The sequence below is a fragment of the Alosa pseudoharengus genome, unplaced genomic scaffold (genome assembly GCF_046254945.1).
Source record: "Alosa pseudoharengus isolate Yale_2024_CS ecotype anadromous, Long Island Sound unplaced genomic scaffold, YU_APseudo_1.1 YU_APseudo_1.1_scf_5, whole genome shotgun sequence".
NCBI lineage: Eukaryota > Metazoa > Chordata > Actinopteri > Clupeiformes > Clupeidae > Alosa > Alosa pseudoharengus.
Genome location: NW_027468837.1, coordinates 40,313,261 through 40,332,895, shown reverse-complemented (window position 1 = coordinate 40,332,895; position 19,635 = coordinate 40,313,261). Strand labels below are relative to the sequence as shown.

At 54.0% G+C, this 19,635-nt stretch overlaps 37 non-coding genes across 37 annotated transcripts; all 37 read left to right on the top strand.

The window, feature by feature from the left end:
- Positions 1–197: 197 nt before the first annotated feature.
- On the top strand, positions 198–362 carry LOC143105045 (U1 spliceosomal RNA). The gene has a single exon (XR_012983187.1). It is a non-coding gene; the product is annotated as a U1 spliceosomal RNA (small nuclear RNA).
- Positions 363–721: 359 nt separating this feature from the next.
- On the top strand, positions 722–886 carry LOC143105044 (U1 spliceosomal RNA). The gene has a single exon (XR_012983186.1). It is a non-coding gene; the product is annotated as a U1 spliceosomal RNA (small nuclear RNA).
- Positions 887–1,245: 359 nt separating this feature from the next.
- On the top strand, positions 1,246–1,410 carry LOC143105042 (U1 spliceosomal RNA). The gene has a single exon (XR_012983185.1). It is a non-coding gene; the product is annotated as a U1 spliceosomal RNA (small nuclear RNA).
- Positions 1,411–1,769: 359 nt separating this feature from the next.
- LOC143105041 (U1 spliceosomal RNA) lies at positions 1,770–1,934 on the top strand. Its single transcript, XR_012983184.1, has one exon. It is a non-coding gene; the product is annotated as a U1 spliceosomal RNA (small nuclear RNA).
- A 359-nt stretch (positions 1,935–2,293) lies between these two features.
- On the top strand, positions 2,294–2,458 carry LOC143105040 (U1 spliceosomal RNA). The gene has a single exon (XR_012983183.1). It is a non-coding gene; the product is annotated as a U1 spliceosomal RNA (small nuclear RNA).
- A 359-nt stretch (positions 2,459–2,817) lies between these two features.
- On the top strand, positions 2,818–2,982 carry LOC143105244 (U1 spliceosomal RNA). The gene has a single exon (XR_012983375.1). It is a non-coding gene; the product is annotated as a U1 spliceosomal RNA (small nuclear RNA).
- Positions 2,983–3,341: 359 nt separating this feature from the next.
- On the top strand, positions 3,342–3,506 carry LOC143105039 (U1 spliceosomal RNA). The gene has a single exon (XR_012983182.1). It is a non-coding gene; the product is annotated as a U1 spliceosomal RNA (small nuclear RNA).
- Positions 3,507–3,865: 359 nt separating this feature from the next.
- On the top strand, positions 3,866–4,030 carry LOC143105038 (U1 spliceosomal RNA). Its single transcript, XR_012983181.1, has one exon. It is a non-coding gene; the product is annotated as a U1 spliceosomal RNA (small nuclear RNA).
- A 359-nt stretch (positions 4,031–4,389) lies between these two features.
- On the top strand, positions 4,390–4,554 carry LOC143105037 (U1 spliceosomal RNA). Its single transcript, XR_012983180.1, has one exon. It is a non-coding gene; the product is annotated as a U1 spliceosomal RNA (small nuclear RNA).
- Positions 4,555–4,913: 359 nt separating this feature from the next.
- LOC143105036 (U1 spliceosomal RNA) lies at positions 4,914–5,078 on the top strand. Its single transcript, XR_012983179.1, has one exon. It is a non-coding gene; the product is annotated as a U1 spliceosomal RNA (small nuclear RNA).
- Positions 5,079–5,437: 359 nt separating this feature from the next.
- Positions 5,438–5,602, top strand: LOC143105035 (U1 spliceosomal RNA). The gene has a single exon (XR_012983178.1). It is a non-coding gene; the product is annotated as a U1 spliceosomal RNA (small nuclear RNA).
- Positions 5,603–5,961: 359 nt separating this feature from the next.
- On the top strand, positions 5,962–6,126 carry LOC143105034 (U1 spliceosomal RNA). The gene has a single exon (XR_012983177.1). It is a non-coding gene; the product is annotated as a U1 spliceosomal RNA (small nuclear RNA).
- Positions 6,127–6,485: 359 nt separating this feature from the next.
- LOC143105033 (U1 spliceosomal RNA) lies at positions 6,486–6,650 on the top strand. The gene has a single exon (XR_012983176.1). It is a non-coding gene; the product is annotated as a U1 spliceosomal RNA (small nuclear RNA).
- A 359-nt stretch (positions 6,651–7,009) lies between these two features.
- LOC143105032 (U1 spliceosomal RNA) lies at positions 7,010–7,174 on the top strand. The gene has a single exon (XR_012983175.1). It is a non-coding gene; the product is annotated as a U1 spliceosomal RNA (small nuclear RNA).
- Positions 7,175–7,533: 359 nt separating this feature from the next.
- LOC143105031 (U1 spliceosomal RNA) lies at positions 7,534–7,698 on the top strand. The gene has a single exon (XR_012983174.1). It is a non-coding gene; the product is annotated as a U1 spliceosomal RNA (small nuclear RNA).
- A 359-nt stretch (positions 7,699–8,057) lies between these two features.
- Positions 8,058–8,222, top strand: LOC143105030 (U1 spliceosomal RNA). The gene has a single exon (XR_012983173.1). It is a non-coding gene; the product is annotated as a U1 spliceosomal RNA (small nuclear RNA).
- A 359-nt stretch (positions 8,223–8,581) lies between these two features.
- LOC143105029 (U1 spliceosomal RNA) lies at positions 8,582–8,746 on the top strand. Its single transcript, XR_012983172.1, has one exon. It is a non-coding gene; the product is annotated as a U1 spliceosomal RNA (small nuclear RNA).
- A 359-nt stretch (positions 8,747–9,105) lies between these two features.
- On the top strand, positions 9,106–9,270 carry LOC143105028 (U1 spliceosomal RNA). Its single transcript, XR_012983171.1, has one exon. It is a non-coding gene; the product is annotated as a U1 spliceosomal RNA (small nuclear RNA).
- A 359-nt stretch (positions 9,271–9,629) lies between these two features.
- Positions 9,630–9,794, top strand: LOC143105026 (U1 spliceosomal RNA). The gene has a single exon (XR_012983170.1). It is a non-coding gene; the product is annotated as a U1 spliceosomal RNA (small nuclear RNA).
- Positions 9,795–10,153: 359 nt separating this feature from the next.
- Positions 10,154–10,318, top strand: LOC143105025 (U1 spliceosomal RNA). The gene has a single exon (XR_012983169.1). It is a non-coding gene; the product is annotated as a U1 spliceosomal RNA (small nuclear RNA).
- Positions 10,319–10,677: 359 nt separating this feature from the next.
- Positions 10,678–10,842, top strand: LOC143105024 (U1 spliceosomal RNA). The gene has a single exon (XR_012983168.1). It is a non-coding gene; the product is annotated as a U1 spliceosomal RNA (small nuclear RNA).
- Positions 10,843–11,201: 359 nt separating this feature from the next.
- On the top strand, positions 11,202–11,366 carry LOC143105023 (U1 spliceosomal RNA). The gene has a single exon (XR_012983167.1). It is a non-coding gene; the product is annotated as a U1 spliceosomal RNA (small nuclear RNA).
- A 359-nt stretch (positions 11,367–11,725) lies between these two features.
- On the top strand, positions 11,726–11,890 carry LOC143105022 (U1 spliceosomal RNA). The gene has a single exon (XR_012983166.1). It is a non-coding gene; the product is annotated as a U1 spliceosomal RNA (small nuclear RNA).
- Positions 11,891–12,249: 359 nt separating this feature from the next.
- Positions 12,250–12,414, top strand: LOC143105021 (U1 spliceosomal RNA). Its single transcript, XR_012983165.1, has one exon. It is a non-coding gene; the product is annotated as a U1 spliceosomal RNA (small nuclear RNA).
- A 359-nt stretch (positions 12,415–12,773) lies between these two features.
- Positions 12,774–12,938, top strand: LOC143105020 (U1 spliceosomal RNA). The gene has a single exon (XR_012983164.1). It is a non-coding gene; the product is annotated as a U1 spliceosomal RNA (small nuclear RNA).
- Positions 12,939–13,297: 359 nt separating this feature from the next.
- LOC143105019 (U1 spliceosomal RNA) lies at positions 13,298–13,462 on the top strand. The gene has a single exon (XR_012983163.1). It is a non-coding gene; the product is annotated as a U1 spliceosomal RNA (small nuclear RNA).
- Positions 13,463–13,821: 359 nt separating this feature from the next.
- LOC143105018 (U1 spliceosomal RNA) lies at positions 13,822–13,986 on the top strand. The gene has a single exon (XR_012983162.1). It is a non-coding gene; the product is annotated as a U1 spliceosomal RNA (small nuclear RNA).
- Positions 13,987–14,345: 359 nt separating this feature from the next.
- LOC143105017 (U1 spliceosomal RNA) lies at positions 14,346–14,510 on the top strand. Its single transcript, XR_012983161.1, has one exon. It is a non-coding gene; the product is annotated as a U1 spliceosomal RNA (small nuclear RNA).
- Positions 14,511–14,869: 359 nt separating this feature from the next.
- On the top strand, positions 14,870–15,034 carry LOC143105016 (U1 spliceosomal RNA). The gene has a single exon (XR_012983160.1). It is a non-coding gene; the product is annotated as a U1 spliceosomal RNA (small nuclear RNA).
- A 497-nt stretch (positions 15,035–15,531) lies between these two features.
- On the top strand, positions 15,532–15,696 carry LOC143105015 (U1 spliceosomal RNA). Its single transcript, XR_012983159.1, has one exon. It is a non-coding gene; the product is annotated as a U1 spliceosomal RNA (small nuclear RNA).
- Positions 15,697–16,055: 359 nt separating this feature from the next.
- Positions 16,056–16,220, top strand: LOC143105014 (U1 spliceosomal RNA). The gene has a single exon (XR_012983158.1). It is a non-coding gene; the product is annotated as a U1 spliceosomal RNA (small nuclear RNA).
- A 359-nt stretch (positions 16,221–16,579) lies between these two features.
- On the top strand, positions 16,580–16,744 carry LOC143105013 (U1 spliceosomal RNA). The gene has a single exon (XR_012983157.1). It is a non-coding gene; the product is annotated as a U1 spliceosomal RNA (small nuclear RNA).
- A 359-nt stretch (positions 16,745–17,103) lies between these two features.
- Positions 17,104–17,268, top strand: LOC143105012 (U1 spliceosomal RNA). Its single transcript, XR_012983156.1, has one exon. It is a non-coding gene; the product is annotated as a U1 spliceosomal RNA (small nuclear RNA).
- Positions 17,269–17,627: 359 nt separating this feature from the next.
- Positions 17,628–17,792, top strand: LOC143105010 (U1 spliceosomal RNA). The gene has a single exon (XR_012983155.1). It is a non-coding gene; the product is annotated as a U1 spliceosomal RNA (small nuclear RNA).
- A 359-nt stretch (positions 17,793–18,151) lies between these two features.
- Positions 18,152–18,316, top strand: LOC143105009 (U1 spliceosomal RNA). The gene has a single exon (XR_012983154.1). It is a non-coding gene; the product is annotated as a U1 spliceosomal RNA (small nuclear RNA).
- Positions 18,317–18,675: 359 nt separating this feature from the next.
- LOC143105008 (U1 spliceosomal RNA) lies at positions 18,676–18,840 on the top strand. Its single transcript, XR_012983153.1, has one exon. It is a non-coding gene; the product is annotated as a U1 spliceosomal RNA (small nuclear RNA).
- A 359-nt stretch (positions 18,841–19,199) lies between these two features.
- On the top strand, positions 19,200–19,364 carry LOC143105007 (U1 spliceosomal RNA). The gene has a single exon (XR_012983152.1). It is a non-coding gene; the product is annotated as a U1 spliceosomal RNA (small nuclear RNA).
- Positions 19,365–19,635: the final 271 nt, after the last annotated feature.

Genomic DNA, 19,635 nt, shown 5'->3' with positions numbered 1-19,635 from the left:
TCCTGTCCACTATCTAGCCGGGATAATTTAGATGCAGCCTTGGCACTTCACCGGGAGAGGTCGCTGTTATGGAAGCTCCGAGTAATGATGTCTTTCAGGGAGGCCCCTCCCCCTTTACGGAATCTTGGAGGTGGGCCCACCATCTGCGTGTTGCCAGTGGCCAGGAACCCCTGCGCCAACTTGGTCTGTTCCAACTCATACTTACCTGGCAGGGGTGATACAATGATCAAGAAGGTTGTTTGCCCAGGGCGAGGCTCGGCCATTGCACATCCGGTCGTGCTGACCCCTGCGAATTCCTCAAATGTGGGAATCTCGACTGCACAATTTCTGGTAGTGGGGGACTGCGTTCGCGCTCTCCCCTGATTTTGATGGTGTAAAGAAAAGACAGAGCGACTAGTGGAACGTGGACAATGCTCTCTGTGGGACACCATGGCTCATTTCTTTGCTTTCTGTGCCATGTTCTGCCGTACGTTCGCTCTTTTGCTCGGCTTCTCCGTCGGAGGAGTCTAGATTTAGTGCGTGCCTCCTGTCCACTATCTAGCCGGGATAATTTAGATGCAGCCTTGGCACTTCACCGGGAGAGGTCGCTGTTATGGAAGCTCCGAGTAATGATGTCTTTCAGGGAGGCCCCTCCCCCTTTACGGAATCTTGGAGGTGGGCCCACCATCTGCGTGTTGCCAGTGGCCAGGAACCCCTGCGCCAACTTGGTCTGTTCCAACTCATACTTACCTGGCAGGGGTGATACAATGATCAAGAAGGTTGTTTGCCCAGGGCGAGGCTCGGCCATTGCACATCCGGTCGTGCTGACCCCTGCGAATTCCTCAAATGTGGGAATCTCGACTGCACAATTTCTGGTAGTGGGGGACTGCGTTCGCGCTCTCCCCTGATTTTGATGGTGTAAAGAAAAGACAGAGCGACTAGTGGAACGTGGACAATGCTCTCTGTGGGACACCATGGCTCATTTCTTTGCTTTCTGTGCCATGTTCTGCCGTACGTTCGCTCTTTTGCTCGGCTTCTCCGTCGGAGGAGTCTAGATTTAGTGCGTGCCTCCTGTCCACTATCTAGCCGGGATAATTTAGATGCAGCCTTGGCACTTCACCGGGAGAGGTCGCTGTTATGGAAGCTCCGAGTAATGATGTCTTTCAGGGAGGCCCCTCCCCCTTTACGGAATCTTGGAGGTGGGCCCACCATCTGCGTGTTGCCAGTGGCCAGGAACCCCTGCGCCAACTTGGTCTGTTCCAACTCATACTTACCTGGCAGGGGTGATACAATGATCAAGAAGGTTGTTTGCCCAGGGCGAGGCTCGGCCATTGCACATCCGGTCGTGCTGACCCCTGCGAATTCCTCAAATGTGGGAATCTCGACTGCACAATTTCTGGTAGTGGGGGACTGCGTTCGCGCTCTCCCCTGATTTTGATGGTGTAAAGAAAAGACAGAGCGACTAGTGGAACGTGGACAATGCTCTCTGTGGGACACCATGGCTCATTTCTTTGCTTTCTGTGCCATGTTCTGCCGTACGTTCGCTCTTTTGCTCGGCTTCTCCGTCGGAGGAGTCTAGATTTAGTGCGTGCCTCCTGTCCACTATCTAGCCGGGATAATTTAGATGCAGCCTTGGCACTTCACCGGGAGAGGTCGCTGTTATGGAAGCTCCGAGTAATGATGTCTTTCAGGGAGGCCCCTCCCCCTTTACGGAATCTTGGAGGTGGGCCCACCATCTGCGTGTTGCCAGTGGCCAGGAACCCCTGCGCCAACTTGGTCTGTTCCAACTCATACTTACCTGGCAGGGGTGATACAATGATCAAGAAGGTTGTTTGCCCAGGGCGAGGCTCGGCCATTGCACATCCGGTCGTGCTGACCCCTGCGAATTCCTCAAATGTGGGAATCTCGACTGCACAATTTCTGGTAGTGGGGGACTGCGTTCGCGCTCTCCCCTGATTTTGATGGTGTAAAGAAAAGACAGAGCGACTAGTGGAACGTGGACAATGCTCTCTGTGGGACACCATGGCTCATTTCTTTGCTTTCTGTGCCATGTTCTGCCGTACGTTCGCTCTTTTGCTCGGCTTCTCCGTCGGAGGAGTCTAGATTTAGTGCGTGCCTCCTGTCCACTATCTAGCCGGGATAATTTAGATGCAGCCTTGGCACTTCACCGGGAGAGGTCGCTGTTATGGAAGCTCCGAGTAATGATGTCTTTCAGGGAGGCCCCTCCCCCTTTACGGAATCTTGGAGGTGGGCCCACCATCTGCGTGTTGCCAGTGGCCAGGAACCCCTGCGCCAACTTGGTCTGTTCCAACTCATACTTACCTGGCAGGGGTGATACAATGATCAAGAAGGTTGTTTGCCCAGGGCGAGGCTCGGCCATTGCACATCCGGTCGTGCTGACCCCTGCGAATTCCTCAAATGTGGGAATCTCGACTGCACAATTTCTGGTAGTGGGGGACTGCGTTCGCGCTCTCCCCTGATTTTGATGGTGTAAAGAAAAGACAGAGCGACTAGTGGAACGTGGACAATGCTCTCTGTGGGACACCATGGCTCATTTCTTTGCTTTCTGTGCCATGTTCTGCCGTACGTTCGCTCTTTTGCTCGGCTTCTCCGTCGGAGGAGTCTAGATTTAGTGCGTGCCTCCTGTCCACTATCTAGCCGGGATAATTTAGATGCAGCCTTGGCACTTCACCGGGAGAGGTCGCTGTTATGGAAGCTCCGAGTAATGATGTCTTTCAGGGAGGCCCCTCCCCCTTTACGGAATCTTGGAGGTGGGCCCACCATCTGCGTGTTGCCAGTGGCCAGGAACCCCTGCGCCAACTTGGTCTGTTCCAACTCATACTTACCTGGCAGGGGTGATACAATGATCAAGAAGGTTGTTTGCCCAGGGCGAGGCTCGGCCATTGCACATCCGGTCGTGCTCACCCCTGCGAATTCCTCAAATGTGGGAATCTCGACTGCACAATTTCTGGTAGTGGGGGACTGCGTTCGCGCTCTCCCCTGATTTTGATGGTGTAAAGAAAAGACAGAGCGACTAGTGGAACGTGGACAATGCTCTCTGTGGGACACCATGGCTCATTTCTTTGCTTTCTGTGCCATGTTCTGCCGTACGTTCGCTCTTTTGCTCGGCTTCTCCGTCGGAGGAGTCTAGATTTAGTGCGTGCCTCCTGTCCACTATCTAGCCGGGATAATTTAGATGCAGCCTTGGCACTTCACCGGGAGAGGTCGCTGTTATGGAAGCTCCGAGTAATGATGTCTTTCAGGGAGGCCCCTCCCCCTTTACGGAATCTTGGAGGTGGGCCCACCATCTGCGTGTTGCCAGTGGCCAGGAACCCCTGCGCCAACTTGGTCTGTTCCAACTCATACTTACCTGGCAGGGGTGATACAATGATCAAGAAGGTTGTTTGCCCAGGGCGAGGCTCGGCCATTGCACATCCGGTCGTGCTGACCCCTGCGAATTCCTCAAATGTGGGAATCTCGACTGCACAATTTCTGGTAGTGGGGGACTGCGTTCGCGCTCTCCCCTGATTTTGATGGTGTAAAGAAAAGACAGAGCGACTAGTGGAACGTGGACAATGCTCTCTGTGGGACACCATGGCTCATTTCTTTGCTTTCTGTGCCATGTTCTGCCGTACGTTCGCTCTTTTGCTCGGCTTCTCCGTCGGAGGAGTCTAGATTTAGTGCGTGCCTCCTGTCCACTATCTAGCCGGGATAATTTAGATGCAGCCTTGGCACTTCACCGGGAGAGGTCGCTGTTATGGAAGCTCCGAGTAATGATGTCTTTCAGGGAGGCCCCTCCCCCTTTACGGAATCTTGGAGGTGGGCCCACCATCTGCGTGTTGCCAGTGGCCAGGAACCCCTGCGCCAACTTGGTCTGTTCCAACTCATACTTACCTGGCAGGGGTGATACAATGATCAAGAAGGTTGTTTGCCCAGGGCGAGGCTCGGCCATTGCACATCCGGTCGTGCTGACCCCTGCGAATTCCTCAAATGTGGGAATCTCGACTGCACAATTTCTGGTAGTGGGGGACTGCGTTCGCGCTCTCCCCTGATTTTGATGGTGTAAAGAAAAGACAGAGCGACTAGTGGAACGTGGACAATGCTCTCTGTGGGACACCATGGCTCATTTCTTTGCTTTCTGTGCCATGTTCTGCCGTACGTTCGCTCTTTTGCTCGGCTTCTCCGTCGGAGGAGTCTAGATTTAGTGCGTGCCTCCTGTCCACTATCTAGCCGGGATAATTTAGATGCAGCCTTGGCACTTCACCGGGAGAGGTCGCTGTTATGGAAGCTCCGAGTAATGATGTCTTTCAGGGAGGCCCCTCCCCCTTTACGGAATCTTGGAGGTGGGCCCACCATCTGCGTGTTGCCAGTGGCCAGGAACCCCTGCGCCAACTTGGTCTGTTCCAACTCATACTTACCTGGCAGGGGTGATACAATGATCAAGAAGGTTGTTTGCCCAGGGCGAGGCTCGGCCATTGCACATCCGGTCGTGCTGACCCCTGCGAATTCCTCAAATGTGGGAATCTCGACTGCACAATTTCTGGTAGTGGGGGACTGCGTTCGCGCTCTCCCCTGATTTTGATGGTGTAAAGAAAAGACAGAGCGACTAGTGGAACGTGGACAATGCTCTCTGTGGGACACCATGGCTCATTTCTTTGCTTTCTGTGCCATGTTCTGCCGTACGTTCGCTCTTTTGCTCGGCTTCTCCGTCGGAGGAGTCTAGATTTAGTGCGTGCCTCCTGTCCACTATCTAGCCGGGATAATTTAGATGCAGCCTTGGCACTTCACCGGGAGAGGTCGCTGTTATGGAAGCTCCGAGTAATGATGTCTTTCAGGGAGGCCCCTCCCCCTTTACGGAATCTTGGAGGTGGGCCCACCATCTGCGTGTTGCCAGTGGCCAGGAACCCCTGCGCCAACTTGGTCTGTTCCAACTCATACTTACCTGGCAGGGGTGATACAATGATCAAGAAGGTTGTTTGCCCAGGGCGAGGCTCGGCCATTGCACATCCGGTCGTGCTGACCCCTGCGAATTCCTCAAATGTGGGAATCTCGACTGCACAATTTCTGGTAGTGGGGGACTGCGTTCGCGCTCTCCCCTGATTTTGATGGTGTAAAGAAAAGACAGAGCGACTAGTGGAACGTGGACAATGCTCTCTGTGGGACACCATGGCTCATTTCTTTGCTTTCTGTGCCATGTTCTGCCGTACGTTCGCTCTTTTGCTCGGCTTCTCCGTCGGAGGAGTCTAGATTTAGTGCGTGCCTCCTGTCCACTATCTAGCCGGGATAATTTAGATGCAGCCTTGGCACTTCACCGGGAGAGGTCGCTGTTATGGAAGCTCCGAGTAATGATGTCTTTCAGGGAGGCCCCTCCCCCTTTACGGAATCTTGGAGGTGGGCCCACCATCTGCGTGTTGCCAGTGGCCAGGAACCCCTGCGCCAACTTGGTCTGTTCCAACTCATACTTACCTGGCAGGGGTGATACAATGATCAAGAAGGTTGTTTGCCCAGGGCGAGGCTCGGCCATTGCACATCCGGTCGTGCTGACCCCTGCGAATTCCTCAAATGTGGGAATCTCGACTGCACAATTTCTGGTAGTGGGGGACTGCGTTCGCGCTCTCCCCTGATTTTGATGGTGTAAAGAAAAGACAGAGCGACTAGTGGAACGTGGACAATGCTCTCTGTGGGACACCATGGCTCATTTCTTTGCTTTCTGTGCCATGTTCTGCCGTACGTTCGCTCTTTTGCTCGGCTTCTCCGTCGGAGGAGTCTAGATTTAGTGCGTGCCTCCTGTCCACTATCTAGCCGGGATAATTTAGATGCAGCCTTGGCACTTCACCGGGAGAGGTCGCTGTTATGGAAGCTCCGAGTAATGATGTCTTTCAGGGAGGCCCCTCCCCCTTTACGGAATCTTGGAGGTGGGCCCACCATCTGCGTGTTGCCAGTGGCCAGGAACCCCTGCGCCAACTTGGTCTGTTCCAACTCATACTTACCTGGCAGGGGTGATACAATGATCAAGAAGGTTGTTTGCCCAGGGCGAGGCTCGGCCATTGCACATCCGGTCGTGCTGACCCCTGCGAATTCCTCAAATGTGGGAATCTCGACTGCACAATTTCTGGTAGTGGGGGACTGCGTTCGCGCTCTCCCCTGATTTTGATGGTGTAAAGAAAAGACAGAGCGACTAGTGGAACGTGGACAATGCTCTCTGTGGGACACCATGGCTCATTTCTTTGCTTTCTGTGCCATGTTCTGCCGTACGTTCGCTCTTTTGCTCGGCTTCTCCGTCGGAGGAGTCTAGATTTAGTGCGTGCCTCCTGTCCACTATCTAGCCGGGATAATTTAGATGCAGCCTTGGCACTTCACCGGGAGAGGTCGCTGTTATGGAAGCTCCGAGTAATGATGTCTTTCAGGGAGGCCCCTCCCCCTTTACGGAATCTTGGAGGTGGGCCCACCATCTGCGTGTTGCCAGTGGCCAGGAACCCCTGCGCCAACTTGGTCTGTTCCAACTCATACTTACCTGGCAGGGGTGATACAATGATCAAGAAGGTTGTTTGCCCAGGGCGAGGCTCGGCCATTGCACATCCGGTCGTGCTGACCCCTGCGAATTCCTCAAATGTGGGAATCTCGACTGCACAATTTCTGGTAGTGGGGGACTGCGTTCGCGCTCTCCCCTGATTTTGATGGTGTAAAGAAAAGACAGAGCGACTAGTGGAACGTGGACAATGCTCTCTGTGGGACACCATGGCTCATTTCTTTGCTTTCTGTGCCATGTTCTGCCGTACGTTCGCTCTTTTGCTCGGCTTCTCCGTCGGAGGAGTCTAGATTTAGTGCGTGCCTCCTGTCCACTATCTAGCCGGGATAATTTAGATGCAGCCTTGGCACTTCACCGGGAGAGGTCGCTGTTATGGAAGCTCCGAGTAATGATGTCTTTCAGGGAGGCCCCTCCCCCTTTACGGAATCTTGGAGGTGGGCCCACCATCTGCGTGTTGCCAGTGGCCAGGAACCCCTGCGCCAACTTGGTCTGTTCCAACTCATACTTACCTGGCAGGGGTGATACAATGATCAAGAAGGTTGTTTGCCCAGGGCGAGGCTCGGCCATTGCACATCCGGTCGTGCTGACCCCTGCGAATTCCTCAAATGTGGGAATCTCGACTGCACAATTTCTGGTAGTGGGGGACTGCGTTCGCGCTCTCCCCTGATTTTGATGGTGTAAAGAAAAGACAGAGCGACTAGTGGAACGTGGACAATGCTCTCTGTGGGACACCATGGCTCATTTCTTTGCTTTCTGTGCCATGTTCTGCCGTACGTTCGCTCTTTTGCTCGGCTTCTCCGTCGGAGGAGTCTAGATTTAGTGCGTGCCTCCTGTCCACTATCTAGCCGGGATAATTTAGATGCAGCCTTGGCACTTCACCGGGAGAGGTCGCTGTTATGGAAGCTCCGAGTAATGATGTCTTTCAGGGAGGCCCCTCCCCCTTTACGGAATCTTGGAGGTGGGCCCACCATCTGCGTGTTGCCAGTGGCCAGGAACCCCTGCGCCAACTTGGTCTGTTCCAACTCATACTTACCTGGCAGGGGTGATACAATGATCAAGAAGGTTGTTTGCCCAGGGCGAGGCTCGGCCATTGCACATCCGGTCGTGCTGACCCCTGCGAATTCCTCAAATGTGGGAATCTCGACTGCACAATTTCTGGTAGTGGGGGACTGCGTTCGCGCTCTCCCCTGATTTTGATGGTGTAAAGAAAAGACAGAGCGACTAGTGGAACGTGGACAATGCTCTCTGTGGGACACCATGGCTCATTTCTTTGCTTTCTGTGCCATGTTCTGCCGTACGTTCGCTCTTTTGCTCGGCTTCTCCGTCGGAGGAGTCTAGATTTAGTGCGTGCCTCCTGTCCACTATCTAGCCGGGATAATTTAGATGCAGCCTTGGCACTTCACCGGGAGAGGTCGCTGTTATGGAAGCTCCGAGTAATGATGTCTTTCAGGGAGGCCCCTCCCCCTTTACGGAATCTTGGAGGTGGGCCCACCATCTGCGTGTTGCCAGTGGCCAGGAACCCCTGCGCCAACTTGGTCTGTTCCAACTCATACTTACCTGGCAGGGGTGATACAATGATCAAGAAGGTTGTTTGCCCAGGGCGAGGCTCGGCCATTGCACATCCGGTCGTGCTGACCCCTGCGAATTCCTCAAATGTGGGAATCTCGACTGCACAATTTCTGGTAGTGGGGGACTGCGTTCGCGCTCTCCCCTGATTTTGATGGTGTAAAGAAAAGACAGAGCGACTAGTGGAACGTGGACAATGCTCTCTGTGGGACACCATGGCTCATTTCTTTGCTTTCTGTGCCATGTTCTGCCGTACGTTCGCTCTTTTGCTCGGCTTCTCCGTCGGAGGAGTCTAGATTTAGTGCGTGCCTCCTGTCCACTATCTAGCCGGGATAATTTAGATGCAGCCTTGGCACTTCACCGGGAGAGGTCGCTGTTATGGAAGCTCCGAGTAATGATGTCTTTCAGGGAGGCCCCTCCCCCTTTACGGAATCTTGGAGGTGGGCCCACCATCTGCGTGTTGCCAGTGGCCAGGAACCCCTGCGCCAACTTGGTCTGTTCCAACTCATACTTACCTGGCAGGGGTGATACAATGATCAAGAAGGTTGTTTGCCCAGGGCGAGGCTCGGCCATTGCACATCCGGTCGTGCTGACCCCTGCGAATTCCTCAAATGTGGGAATCTCGACTGCACAATTTCTGGTAGTGGGGGACTGCGTTCGCGCTCTCCCCTGATTTTGATGGTGTAAAGAAAAGACAGAGCGACTAGTGGAACGTGGACAATGCTCTCTGTGGGACACCATGGCTCATTTCTTTGCTTTCTGTGCCATGTTCTGCCGTACGTTCGCTCTTTTGCTCGGCTTCTCCGTCGGAGGAGTCTAGATTTAGTGCGTGCCTCCTGTCCACTATCTAGCCGGGATAATTTAGATGCAGCCTTGGCACTTCACCGGGAGAGGTCGCTGTTATGGAAGCTCCGAGTAATGATGTCTTTCAGGGAGGCCCCTCCCCCTTTACGGAATCTTGGAGGTGGGCCCACCATCTGCGTGTTGCCAGTGGCCAGGAACCCCTGCGCCAACTTGGTCTGTTCCAACTCATACTTACCTGGCAGGGGTGATACAATGATCAAGAAGGTTGTTTGCCCAGGGCGAGGCTCGGCCATTGCACATCCGGTCGTGCTGACCCCTGCGAATTCCTCAAATGTGGGAATCTCGACTGCACAATTTCTGGTAGTGGGGGACTGCGTTCGCGCTCTCCCCTGATTTTGATGGTGTAAAGAAAAGACAGAGCGACTAGTGGAACGTGGACAATGCTCTCTGTGGGACACCATGGCTCATTTCTTTGCTTTCTGTGCCATGTTCTGCCGTACGTTCGCTCTTTTGCTCGGCTTCTCCGTCGGAGGAGTCTAGATTTAGTGCGTGCCTCCTGTCCACTATCTAGCCGGGATAATTTAGATGCAGCCTTGGCACTTCACCGGGAGAGGTCGCTGTTATGGAAGCTCCGAGTAATGATGTCTTTCAGGGAGGCCCCTCCCCCTTTACGGAATCTTGGAGGTGGGCCCACCATCTGCGTGTTGCCAGTGGCCAGGAACCCCTGCGCCAACTTGGTCTGTTCCAACTCATACTTACCTGGCAGGGGTGATACAATGATCAAGAAGGTTGTTTGCCCAGGGCGAGGCTCGGCCATTGCACATCCGGTCGTGCTGACCCCTGCGAATTCCTCAAATGTGGGAATCTCGACTGCACAATTTCTGGTAGTGGGGGACTGCGTTCGCGCTCTCCCCTGATTTTGATGGTGTAAAGAAAAGACAGAGCGACTAGTGGAACGTGGACAATGCTCTCTGTGGGACACCATGGCTCATTTCTTTGCTTTCTGTGCCATGTTCTGCCGTACGTTCGCTCTTTTGCTCGGCTTCTCCGTCGGAGGAGTCTAGATTTAGTGCGTGCCTCCTGTCCACTATCTAGCCGGGATAATTTAGATGCAGCCTTGGCACTTCACCGGGAGAGGTCGCTGTTATGGAAGCTCCGAGTAATGATGTCTTTCAGGGAGGCCCCTCCCCCTTTACGGAATCTTGGAGGTGGGCCCACCATCTGCGTGTTGCCAGTGGCCAGGAACCCCTGCGCCAACTTGGTCTGTTCCAACTCATACTTACCTGGCAGGGGTGATACAATGATCAAGAAGGTTGTTTGCCCAGGGCGAGGCTCGGCCATTGCACATCCGGTCGTGCTGACCCCTGCGAATTCCTCAAATGTGGGAATCTCGACTGCACAATTTCTGGTAGTGGGGGACTGCGTTCGCGCTCTCCCCTGATTTTGATGGTGTAAAGAAAAGACAGAGCGACTAGTGGAACGTGGACAATGCTCTCTGTGGGACACCATGGCTCATTTCTTTGCTTTCTGTGCCATGTTCTGCCGTACGTTCGCTCTTTTGCTCGGCTTCTCCGTCGGAGGAGTCTAGATTTAGTGCGTGCCTCCTGTCCACTATCTAGCCGGGATAATTTAGATGCAGCCTTGGCACTTCACCGGGAGAGGTCGCTGTTATGGAAGCTCCGAGTAATGATGTCTTTCAGGGAGGCCCCTCCCCCTTTACGGAATCTTGGAGGTGGGCCCACCATCTGCGTGTTGCCAGTGGCCAGGAACCCCTGCGCCAACTTGGTCTGTTCCAACTCATACTTACCTGGCAGGGGTGATACAATGATCAAGAAGGTTGTTTGCCCAGGGCGAGGCTCGGCCATTGCACATCCGGTCGTGCTGACCCCTGCGAATTCCTCAAATGTGGGAATCTCGACTGCACAATTTCTGGTAGTGGGGGACTGCGTTCGCGCTCTCCCCTGATTTTGATGGTGTAAAGAAAAGACAGAGCGACTAGTGGAACGTGGACAATGCTCTCTGTGGGACACCATGGCTCATTTCTTTGCTTTCTGTGCCATGTTCTGCCGTACGTTCGCTCTTTTGCTCGGCTTCTCCGTCGGAGGAGTCTAGATTTAGTGCGTGCCTCCTGTCCACTATCTAGCCGGGATAATTTAGATGCAGCCTTGGCACTTCACCGGGAGAGGTCGCTGTTATGGAAGCTCCGAGTAATGATGTCTTTCAGGGAGGCCCCTCCCCCTTTACGGAATCTTGGAGGTGGGCCCACCATCTGCGTGTTGCCAGTGGCCAGGAACCCCTGCGCCAACTTGGTCTGTTCCAACTCATACTTACCTGGCAGGGGTGATACAATGATCAAGAAGGTTGTTTGCCCAGGGCGAGGCTCGGCCATTGCACATCCGGTCGTGCTGACCCCTGCGAATTCCTCAAATGTGGGAATCTCGACTGCACAATTTCTGGTAGTGGGGGACTGCGTTCGCGCTCTCCCCTGATTTTGATGGTGTAAAGAAAAGACAGAGCGACTAGTGGAACGTGGACAATGCTCTCTGTGGGACACCATGGCTCATTTCTTTGCTTTCTGTGCCATGTTCTGCCGTACGTTCGCTCTTTTGCTCGGCTTCTCCGTCGGAGGAGTCTAGATTTAGTGCGCGCCTCCTGTCCACTATCTAGCCGGGATAATTTAGATGCAGCCTTGGCACTTCACCGGGAGAGGTCGCTGTTATGGAAGCTCCGAGTAATGATGTCTTTCAGGGAGGCCCCTCCCCCTTTACGGAATCTTGGAGGTGGGCCCACCATCTGCGTGTTGCCAGTGGCCAGGAACCCCTGCGCCAACTTGGTCTGTTCCAACTCATACTTACCTGGCAGGGGTGATACAATGATCAAGAAGGTTGTTTGCCCAGGGCGAGGCTCGGCCATTGCACATCCGGTCGTGCTGACCCCTGCGAATTCCTCAAATGTGGGAATCTCGACTGCACAATTTCTGGTAGTGGGGGACTGCGTTCGCGCTCTCCCCTGATTTTGATGGTGTAAAGAAAAGACAGAGCGACTAGTGGAACGTGGACAATGCTCTCTGTGGGACACCATGGCTCATTTCTTTGCTTTCTGTGCCATGTTCTGCCGTACGTTCGCTCTTTTGCTCGGCTTCTCCGTCGGAGGAGTCTAGATTTAGTGCGTGCCTCCTGTCCACTATCTAGCCGGGATAATTTAGATGCAGCCTTGGCACTTCACCGGGAGAGGTCGCTGTTATGGAAGCTCCGAGTAATGATGTCTTTCAGGGAGGCCCCTCCCCCTTTATGGAATCTTGGAGGTGGGCCCACCATCTGCGTGTTGCCAGTGGCCAGGAACCCCTGCGCCAACTTGGTCTGTTCCAACTCATACTTACCTGGCAGGGGTGATACAATGATCAAGAAGGTTGTTTGCCCAGGGCGAGGCTCGGCCATTGCACATCCGGTCGTGCTGACCCCTGCGAATTCCTCAAATGTGGGAATCTCGACTGCACAATTTCTGGTAGTGGGGGACTGCGTTCGCGCTCTCCCCTGATTTTGATGGTGTAAAGAAAAGACAGAGCGACTAGTGGAACGTGGACAATGCTCTCTGTGGGACACCATGGCTCATTTCTTTGCTTTCTGTGCCATGTTCTGCCGTACGTTCGCTCTTTTGCTCGGCTTCTCCGTCGGAGGAGTCTAGATTTAGTGCGCGCCTCCTGTCCACTATCTAGCCGGGATAATTTAGATGCAGCCTTGGCACTTCACCGGGAGAGGTCGCTGTTATGGAAGCTCCGAGTAATGATGTCTTTCAGGGAGGCCCCTCCCCCTTTACGGAATCTTGGAGGTGGGCCCACCATCTGCGTGTTGCCAGTGGCCAGGAACCCCTGCGCCAACTTGGTCTGTTCCAACTCATACTTACCTGGCAGGGGTGATACAATGATCAAGAAGGTTGTTTGCCCAGGGCGAGGCTCGGCCATTGCACATCCGGTCGTGCTGACCCCTGCGAATTCCTCAAATGTGGGAATCTCGACTGCACAATTTCTGGTAGTGGGGGACTGCGTTCGCGCTCTCCCCTGATTTTGATGGTGTAAAGAAAAGACAGAGCGACTAGTGGAACGTGGACAATGCTCTCTGTGGGACACCATGGCTCATTTCTTTGCTTTCTGTGCCATGTTCTGCCGTACGTTCGCTCTTTTGCTCGGCTTCTCCGTCGGAGGAGTCTAGATTTAGTGCGTGCCTCCTGTCCACTATCTAGCCGGGATAATTTAGATGCAGCCTTGGCACTTCACCGGGAGAGGTCGCTGTTATGGAAGCTCCGAGTAATGATGTCTTTCAGGGAGGCCCCTCCCCCTTTACGGAATCTTGGAGGTGGGCCCACCATCTGCGTGTTGCCAGTGGCCAGGAACCCCTGCGCCAACTTGGTCTGTTCCAACTCATACTTACCTGGCAGGGGTGATACAATGATCAAGAAGGTTGTTTGCCCAGGGCGAGGCTCGGCCATTGCACATCCGGTCGTGCTGACCCCTGCGAATTCCTCAAATGTGGGAATCTCGACTGCACAATTTCTGGTAGTGGGGGACTGCGTTCGCGCTCTCCCCTGATTTTGATGGTGTAAAGAAAAGACAGAGCGACTAGTGGAACGTGGACAATGCTCTCTGTGGGACACCATGGCTCATTTCTTTGCTTTCTGTGCCATGTTCTGCCGTACGTTCGCTCTTTTGCTCGGCTTCTCCGTCGGAGGAGTCTAGATTTAGTGCGCGCCTCCTGTCCACTATCTAGCCGGGATAATTTAGATGCAGCCTTGGCACTTCACCGGGAGAGGTCGCTGTTATGGAAGCTCCGAGTAATGATGTCTTTCAGGGAGGCCCCTCCCCCTTTACGGAATCTTGGAGGTGGGCCCACCATCTGCGTGTTGCCAGTGGCCAGGAACCCCTGCGCCAACTTGGTCTGTTCCAACTCATACTTACCTGGCAGGGGTGATACAATGATCAAGAAGGTTGTTTGCCCAGGGCGAGGCTCGGCCATTGCACATCCGGTCGTGCTGACCCCTGCGAATTCCTCAAATGTGGGAATCTCGACTGCACAATTTCTGGTAGTGGGGGACTGCGTTCGCGCTCTCCCCTGATTTTGATGGTGTAAAGAAAAGACAGAGCGACTAGTGGAACGTGGACAATGCTCTCTGTGGGACACCATGGCTCATTTCTTTGCTTTCTGTGCCATGTTCTGCCGTACGTTCGCTCTTTTGCTCGGCTTCTCCGTCGGAGGAGTCTAGATTTAGTGCGTGCCTCCTGTCCACTATCTAGCCGGGATAATTTAGATGCAGCCTTGGCACTTCACCGGGAGAGGTCGCTGTTATGGAAGCTCCGAGTAATGATGTCTTTCAGGGAGGCCCCTCCCCCTTTACGGAATCTTGGAGGTGGGCCCACCATCTGCGTGTTGCCAGTGGCCAGGAACCCCTGCGCCAACTTGGTCTGTTCCAACTCATACTTACCTGGCAGGGGTGATACAATGATCAAGAAGGTTGTTTGCCCAGGGCGAGGCTCGGCCATTGCACATCCGGTCGTGCTGACCCCTGCGAATTCCTCAAATGTGGGAATCTCGACTGCACAATTTCTGGTAGTGGGGGACTGCGTTCGCGCTCTCCCCTGATTTTGATGGTGTAAAGAAAAGACAGAGCGACTAGTGGAACGTGGACAATGCTCTCTGTGGGACACCATGGCTCATTTCTTTGCTTTCTGTGCCATGTTCTGCCGTACGTTCGCTCTTTTGCTCGGCTTCTCCGTCGGAGGAGTCTAGATTTAGTGCGTGCCTCCTGTCCACTATCTAGCCGGGATAATTTAGATGCAGCCTTGGCACTTCACCGGGAGAGGTCGCTGTTATGGAAGCTCCGAGTAATGATGTCTTTCAGGGAGGCCCCTCCCCCTTTACGGAATCTTGGAGGTGGGCCCACCATCTGCGTGTTGCCAGTGGCCAGGAACCCCTGCGCCAACTTGGTCTGTTCCAACTCATACTTACCTGGCAGGGGTGATACAATGATCAAGAAGGTTGTTTGCCCAGGGCGAGGCTCGGCCATTGCACATCCGGTCGTGCTGACCCCTGCGAATTCCTCAAATGTGGGAATCTCGACTGCACAATTTCTGGTAGTGGGGGACTGCGTTCGCGCTCTCCCCTGATTTTGATGGTGTAAAGAAAAGACAGAGCGACTAGTGGAACGTGGACAATGCTCTCTGTGGGACACCATGGCTCATTTCTTTGCTTTCTGTGCCATGTTCTGCCGTACGTTCGCTCTTTTGCTCGGCTTCTCCGTCGGAGGAGTCTAGATTTAGTGCGTGCCTCCTGTCCACTATCTAGCCGGGATAATTTAGATGCAGCCTTGGCACTTCACCGGGAGAGGTCGCTGTTATGGAAGCTCCGAGTAATGATGTCTTTCAGGGAGGCCCCTCCCCCTTTACGGAATCTTGGAGGGCGTGCCTCCTGTCCACTATCTAGCCGGGATAATTTAGATGCAGCCTTGGCACTTCACCGGGAGAGGTCGCTGTTATGGAAGCTCCGAGTAATGATGTCTTTCAGGGAGGCCCCTCCCCCTTTACGGAATCTTGGAGGTGGGCCCACCATCTGCGTGTTGCCAGTGGCCAGGAACCCCTGCGCCAACTTGGTCTGTTCCAACTCATACTTACCTGGCAGGGGTGATACAATGATCAAGAAGGTTGTTTGCCCAGGGCGAGGCTCGGCCATTGCACATCCGGTCGTGCTGACCCCTGCGAATTCCTCAAATGTGGGAATCTCGACTGCACAATTTCTGGTAGTGGGGGACTGCGTTCGCGCTCTCCCCTGATTTTGATGGTGTAAAGAAAAGACAGAGCGACTAGTGGAACGTGGACAATGCTCTCTGTGGGACACCATGGCTCATTTCTTTGCTTTCTGTGCCATGTTCTGCCGTACGTTCGCTCTTTTGCTCGGCTTCTCCGTCGGAGGAGTCTAGATTTAGTGCGTGCCTCCTGTCCACTATCTAGCCGGGATAATTTAGATGCAGCCTTGGCACTTCACCGGGAGAGGTCGCTGTTATGGAAGCTCCGAGTAATGATGTCTTTCAGGGAGGCCCCTCCCCCTTTACGGAATCTTGGAGGTGGGCCCACCATCTGCGTGTTGCCAGTGGCCAGGAACCCCTGCGCCAACTTGGTCTGTTCCAACTCATACTTACCTGGCAGGGGTGATACAATGATCAAGAAGGTTGTTTGCCCAGGGCGAGGCTCGGCCATTGCACATCCGGTCGTGCTGACCCCTGCGAATTCCTCAAATGTGGGAATCTCGACTGCACAATTTCTGGTAGTGGGGGACTGCGTTCGCGCTCTCCCCTGATTTTGATGGTGTAAAGAAAAGACAGAGCGACTAGTGGAACGTGGACAATGCTCTCTGTGGGACACCATGGCTCATTTCTTTGCTTTCTGTGCCATGTTCTGCCGTACGTTCGCTCTTTTGCTCGGCTTCTCCGTCGGAGGAGTCTAGATTTAGTGCGTGCCTCCTGTCCACTATCTAGCCGGGATAATTTAGATGCAGCCTTGGCACTTCACCGGGAGAGGTCGCTGTTATGGAAGCTCCGAGTAATGATGTCTTTCAGGGAGGCCCCTCCCCCTTTACGGAATCTTGGAGGTGGGCCCACCATCTGCGTGTTGCCAGTGGCCAGGAACCCCTGCGCCAACTTGGTCTGTTCCAACTCATACTTACCTGGCAGGGGTGATACAATGATCAAGAAGGTTGTTTGCCCAGGGCGAGGCTCGGCCATTGCACATCCGGTCGTGCTGACCCCTGCGAATTCCTCAAATGTGGGAATCTCGACTGCACAATTTCTGGTAGTGGGGGACTGCGTTCGCGCTCTCCCCTGATTTTGATGGTGTAAAGAAAAGACAGAGCGACTAGTGGAACGTGGACAATGCTCTCTGTGGGACACCATGGCTCATTTCTTTGCTTTCTGTGCCATGTTCTGCCGTACGTTCGCTCTTTTGCTCGGCTTCTCCGTCGGAGGAGTCTAGATTTAGTGCGTGCCTCCTGTCCACTATCTAGCCGGGATAATTTAGATGCAGCCTTGGCACTTCACCGGGAGAGGTCGCTGTTATGGAAGCTCCGAGTAATGATGTCTTTCAGGGAGGCCCCTCCCCCTTTACGGAATCTTGGAGGTGGGCCCACCATCTGCGTGTTGCCAGTGGCCAGGAACCCCTGCGCCAACTTGGTCTGTTCCAACTCATACTTACCTGGCAGGGGTGATACAATGATCAAGAAGGTTGTTTGCCCAGGGCGAGGCTCGGCCATTGCACATCCGGTCGTGCTGACCCCTGCGAATTCCTCAAATGTGGGAATCTCGACTGCACAATTTCTGGTAGTGGGGGACTGCGTTCGCGCTCTCCCCTGATTTTGATGGTGTAAAGAAAAGACAGAGCGACTAGTGGAACGTGGACAATGCTCTCTGTGGGACACCATGGCTCATTTCTTTGCTTTCTGTGCCATGTTCTGCCGTACGTTCGCTCTTTTGCTCGGCTTCTCCGTCGGAGGAGTCTAGATTTAGTGCGTGCCTCCTGTCCACTATCTAGCCGGGATAATTTAGATGCAGCCTTGGCACTTCACCGGGAGAGGTCGCTGTTATGGAAGCTCCGAGTAATGATGTCTTTCAGGGAGGCCCCTCCCCCTTTACGGAATCTTGGAGGTGGGCCCACCATCTGCGTGTTGCCAGTGGCCAGGAACCCCTGCGCCAACTTGGTCTGTTCCAACTCATACTTACCTGGCAGGGGTGATACAATGATCAAGAAGGTTGTTTGCCCAGGGCGAGGCTCGGCCATTGCACATCCGGTCGTGCTGACCCCTGCGAATTCCTCAAATGTGGGAATCTCGACTGCACAATTTCTGGTAGTGGGGGACTGCGTTCGCGCTCTCCCCTGATTTTGATGGTGTAAAGAAAAGACAGAGCGACTAGTGGAACGTGGACAATGCTCTCTGTGGGACACCATGGCTCATTTCTTTGCTTTCTGTGCCATGTTCTGCCGTACGTTCGCTCTTTTGCTCGGCTTCTCCGTCGGAGGAGTCTAGATTTAGTGCGTGCCTCCTGTCCACTATCTAGCCGGGATAATTTAGATGCAGCCTTGGCACTTCACCGGGAGAGGTCGCTGTTATGGAAGCTCCGAGTAATGATGTCTTTCAGGGAGGCCCCTCCCCCTTTACGGAATCTTGGAGGTGGGCCCACCATCTGCGTGTTGCCAGTGGCCAGGAACCCCTGCGCCAACTTGGTCTGTTCCAACTCATACTTACCTGGCAGGGGTGATACAATGATCAAGAAGGTTGTTTGCCCAGGGCGAGGCTCGGCCATTGCACATCCGGTCGTGCTGACCCCTGCGAATTCCTCAAATGTGGGAATCTCGACTGCACAATTTCTGGTAGTGGGGGACTGCGTTCGCGCTCTCCCCTGATTTTGATGGTGTAAAGAAAAGACAGAGCGACTAGTGGAACGTGGACAATGCTCTCTGTGGGACACCATGGCTCATTTCTTTGCTTTCTGTGCCATGTTCTGCCGTACGTTCGCTCTTTTGCTCGGCTTCTCCGTCGGAGGAGTCTAGATTTAGTGCGCGCCTCCTGTCCACTATCTAGCCGGGATAATTTAGATGCAGCCTTGGCACTTCACCGGGAGAGGTCGCTGTTATGGAAGCTCCGAGTAATGATGTCTTTCAGGGAGGCCCCTCCCCCTTTACGGAATCTTGGAGGTGGGCCCACCATCTGCGTGTTGCCAGTGGCCAGGAACCCCTGCGCCAACTTGGTCTGTTCCAACTCATACTTACCTGGCAGGGGTGATACAATGATCAAGAAGGTTGTTTGCCCAGGGCGAGGCTCGGCCATTGCACATCCGGTCGTGCTGACCCCTGCGAATTCCTCAAATGTGGGAATCTCGACTGCACAATTTCTGGTAGTGGGGGACTGCGTTCGCGCTCTCCCCTGATTTTGATGGTGTAAAGAAAAGACAGAGCGACTAGTGGAACGTGGACAATGCTCTCTGTGGGACACCATGGCTCATTTCTTTGCTTTCTGTGCCATGTTCTGCCGTACGTTCGCTCTTTTGCTCGGCTTCTCCGTCGGAGGAGTCTAGATTTAGTGCGTGCCTCCTGTCCACTATCTAGCCGGGATAATTTAGATGCAGCCTTGGCACTTCACCGGGAGAGGTCGCTGTTATGGAAGCTCCGAGTAATGATGTCTTTCAGGGAGGCCCCTCCCCCTTTACGGAATCTTGGAGGTGGGCCCACCATCTGCGTGTTGCCAGTGGCCAGGAACCCCTGCGCCAACTTGGTCTGTTCCAACTCATACTTACCTGGCAGGGGTGATACAATGATCAAGAAGGTTGTTTGCCCAGGGCGAGGCTCGGCCATTGCACATCCGGTCGTGCTGACCCCTGCGAATTCCTCAAATGTGGGAATCTCGACTGCACAATTTCTGGTAGTGGGGGACTGCGTTCGCGCTCTCCCCTGATTTTGATGGTGTAAAGAAAAGACAGAGCGACTAGTGGAACGTGGACAATGCTCTCTGTGGGACACCATGGCTCATTTCTTTGCTTTCTGTGCCATGTTCTGCCGTACGTTCGCTCTTTTGCTCGGCTTCTCCGTCGGAGGAGTCTAGATTTAGTGCGTGCCTCCTGTCCACTATCTAGCCGGGATAATTTAGATGCAGCCTTGGCACTTCACCGGGAGAGGTCGCTGTTATGGAAGCTCCGAGTAATGATGTCTTTCAGGGAGGCCCCTC